Below are 4,523 nucleotides of genomic sequence, written 5' to 3'. Positions count from 1 at the left end.
AAACCTAGTCAAAACTTAAGAAAAAACTTTATGAGAAAAGAAATTGGTCATGTATTATGATGAAGTGTGTGCTAGTTGCTAATGACTATATTCCTGTAAGTAGGCTGATAGATGTGTTGTTATTAATGTACATATAGCCGGTAGCTGTGGCTCAACTGTCTCCACAAAATTCAATACACATGTCTTAGAAATGGTTTTTTCGATAATGAGGTCCTCGATTAAGGCTCTGTTTGGATCAGTTTTGGTTTCTTAAAATTAGTTTTTGTCTCTAGTTTCTAAAATCTAAATTCTGAGCAAAAAACTGGTAGAGTGTTTGGATTGCCCAATTTTTAAGAATCTGACTTTATTTATTGTTCTATGAGTTACAAGAAACTGGTAAAAACTGGATATCAACAGCTCGCTAATTTTTAAGAATTTGGCAAAAACATGCAACAAAAGATGGCCTGTTTGGATTCCACCCAGTTTTTAAAAACCAGATCCTTAAAAACTGGCAGGGCCTAAGAAGATCCAACGTACATAGATACACCATATATATATTTGATATATGTAGTAGTATAAATGCCGGTAGATATGCAATCACATGAAACCCACATAGATCTATATGGGCCTGTTTGTTTGGTGGTTTGGCCAGCTTTCCAGAGTCAAGCAACACCATCAACGGATGCCTTGAATTTTGAGAATTAATTACGTACACAGTACCAAAAAAACGGATTCCTTGAATTGTTGCCTGACTTTTTCAGGATTTAGTAAAAAAGCAATAATGCTCTGACTCGAACGTCTGGCCATTTCCGGACGCGGCACATAACGATTCGATTGGCTACGGCGTCCGACGTCTACCTCCACTCGTCTCTCCATGGTCTTATCTGCTCGTCGCGTCCGCTCATTCCCATGTCGCCTCGCTCCCTCCCGCGATGCGCGCCTACTCGCTACGCAAGGCTACGTCGTGCCGCGCACCCCATCCCACGCCGTTGCTCCCCATCCGCTAGCTCGTGCCCCGTGGCTCGCACAGTCGTGCCCCTCTCGCCCCTCGCATTGCACGTGGATGCTGGCACAGACGCAGTCGCATAGTTGCGCCCTCACCCACCCCGGCGTCCCCCTCCCCCGCCCCAGCGGCTACTTCCCCCACACCGGCAGCTCCGTCATCCACCTCGACGTCCTCCTCCCCCACACCGGCGTCCTCCCCCACTGGGAGCCCCCAATGCCGCAGATCCGACGGCCATGGCACTCTCCTCGCCAGGATCTCTCTCTCCCCCTATGTTGCAATTGTATGTTTCAATTGTTTCAGACGTTTTAGAGGTATGTTGCATTTGTTTCATGTGGATGTTGCAACGTAGACCGGGGGATGTTGCACATGTTGCAATTGTTTCAGAGGCATGTTGCAAGAGTATGTTTTCGAGTGTTTTATATATTTCAGAGGTATGTTTCATCTATGTTTTTCGGACGCATGTTGCAATTGTGTTTATCTGGATGTTGTATGTGTTTCACACATATGTTGCATTTATTTTATTCGGATATTGTGTATGGTTGCAATGGTTTTCAAGTGCGTTTTAGGTGTTTTTTTAAGTGTTTCAGTAGCATGTTTCAAGTGTTTCAACTGCCTTTAAACATATGTTACAACCGTCTTTAAATATATGTTACAACCGTTGTATTTGGATGTTTTAAAAGTAGATCGGATGTTGCATCTCTCCTCCTCCCATCTTCTGCTGCATTGTCTCTCCCGGAGCCGGCAGGGCATCCATACTAATGAGGGATGGGCGATGGGCGCAGGACGAGGGAGCTGCGTGCGTCAAGTGCAAGCGAGGGAGCTCCGTACGAAAGGACGTTGCCTCCAGAGCGGGATGGGCGCTGGGCAGAGGGGGTTGTGTACGTCGTGGTTGGGAGCAGGGGCACAGGTGCGTGGTGACGTGGGCACGGCGAGGCGCGCTCTCCTGTTGCGCGGGCGCAACAGACGCAAATCGATTCTGTTTTGATTTTACATGGAGGGGGAGGGGGCGGCGGGTATGTTAAATGGGAGCTATGTCTGGACACAGATCCGGACGTCCTGGTGCTAGGCTATAAAAAAAGGCTTGTACAAACCACATAAGCAAGAACTACCTATACATATGCCGTACTGGGGGCGACTAAAGTTGTCCTGATCCACCGTACAAAAAGCAAATCATGTGCCGACGACCGACCCCAGCTGCTAGAAACCAAGCATATCCACGAAGAACTAATGTCCTGTTCGCTTAGCTGATAAATCACTATTGAAAGTACTATTAGCTGGTTTGTTGTAAAAAAAATAATATTCATTAGTTGAAAAAATAAGGCTTATAAATCAAAGCAACGTGGCGTAAGTATATCCACATGCTCGACGGGCAGATATGGCCACGGCGCTATCATGCCGAAGGGCAGCAAATTTATGCGAAGGGCAGCAAATTTATGCACCTGCAGCCACGTACGTAAGCCGGCGCCATCAATCGTACAGTATCTTGCATGGGTCATCGGGTCTCCAGCGTCCACAGGAGTGCCTATCCGTCCGCGCGCGGGCAGCATGTGGCTGCGCGCCGCCAACTCCGTGGCAGCCGCATCCGCAGAGGGGGACAGGGTCGCTGCCGCGTCGCCGTCGATAGAAAGGTGGCCTGGCTGCAGCGCGAGCGCGATGGCCTGACTCCTGGTCCCTCTCTAGCCCGTTCCGGCCGGGGATCGGCAGCACGCCAGTGAGTACACGAACGCGATGCACTCTTGTCGTAGCCAGTCATCACCACCGGGGCGGGTACCGGACACCTGTGTGCTGCCGCGGTAACCTCACGTGCCTCTCAGTGTCCTCGCGTCTCGCGGCGCGGGTTCCCTGGAGGCTGGCCGGTGTTAGATTTAATGCGGGTACGGCTCATATTTTATTTAATAATTAAATCAAATAAATTCTAAGATTTAAATGCCAGGTGCAATAAAATAGAAGACTGAATATAGTTGATGGTTGAACTTGTAACCATTATATTTATGGCTGCGGTTACTAACTCATATGGTTATGGCTCCAGTTAATAATAACTCCCATGGTTATGGCTATAGTTACCGGTAACTCCCATATTCATATCAGCAGTTACTAGTAACTCATGAGCATTTCATGACGTCTAGGTTCATCCTCTCTGCACTTCACCTTCCACCTTCCGCGACTATAAGAACGGTGTGCTCGCCTTCAACCATGAAAAACAAGACAACATCCAGCACCTTCGTTCTTCTGTTGAGTTGCTCCCGAGTATCTCCGTCCCAATCCTCTGCGCGCACAGAGAGTTGGGAGAGCAGGCCTCTGAAACTGCTGTCAACATCTGCGACACCTGCTCAGGTGTGCGAGCGATCAGATTTTTGAGGAGCGTCTCTGCGGCTGCTCGTTAACTTCCTTGGGTCATCTTCGTCTTCCTTGTGGGCGTCATCTTCTTCCTCCTCGGATCGTTTTCTTGGTGGACGTTCGAGGGACGGCATTGCGAACCTCGTCCTGCATCGACTATGGTCCACGACATCGAACAACGCACTATATCGACTAGTACGCGTGGAGCCGTCTGTGTCTTAAGCATGGGTCCCTCTGCTGGGTATAATTATATTCTTGAATTTCTTAAATTCAATATCTTTTTCGCTATGATCTGTATGTCGTTCATGTTCATATCTGCTGCTAGTGCAAGTAGTAATATTACTCACGTGTACATGCTGTCACCAATTTGCTATGGATTTTCTAAATTAAATTAAACATGAAAATACCTAAATTCCTGATAGCTGGTTGGGAGCTCCACGACGGAATTTTCCACCACGGCAATGCAAGAGGGGTCGGCGGCCACATGACTACATGAGTAAGAGAGGTGGTTTTGAGAACTGAGTGCTAGCTCAGTTGGTGTGCGCTGCCGGTGTGCAAGCCACCCGCCTGGGTTCGATGCCTAGCATCGGCACCGGGTGTCTCACCGAGAACAATGTTTCACTTAATAATTTCAGTTGTCTCGCACGAATGTGCCACCACAGTTATATCTTTTAGTTATGTTCTCTTAGCCTTAAATATAGGTTGTAAGTCTAGCTTGCGCACTAGGTGTGGGTGTAAGTGTGTTAGGGTGTATGCGTGTGGTGTGAGTTTAGATACTACAGCTTGTAATCAAAGGTTGAGGCGATAAAAAAGAGAGAGGTGAGTAGCTACTTCCTCTGTTCTAAATTATAAGATTTTCATAGGTAATTTTCTAGAGGTTGGCCACTTAAGGCACCCGTCTCAAGAAATCTCCATTTTCAGATGTTGTTGCTTATATGAACCACCTTAAAATTGTAAATACTTCTAGGATGGTCCTTTTAATCTTCTAGGACGGCCCTTTTAATCTGTATATCGCTAGAAACCAATTTCTAAAGGTGAGACGTGGCTATAGAAACTGTGGCAGAACCGCCTAACCTAATGTCTCCCAGGAGTACTTGTCTTCCAATAGACACTAAGTACTCAAGAGAGGACACTAAACTACGTAGTTCCGTCGAGCACACCCCAAGAAAGAACTCAAAAATCCACACTTTCCATTAGGATC

This window comes from Miscanthus floridulus, chromosome 6 (genome assembly GCF_019320115.1).
Source record: "Miscanthus floridulus cultivar M001 chromosome 6, ASM1932011v1, whole genome shotgun sequence".
In the NCBI taxonomy this organism is placed as follows: domain Eukaryota; kingdom Viridiplantae; phylum Streptophyta; class Magnoliopsida; order Poales; family Poaceae; genus Miscanthus; species Miscanthus floridulus.
This window is presented reverse-complemented; position numbering follows the sequence as displayed.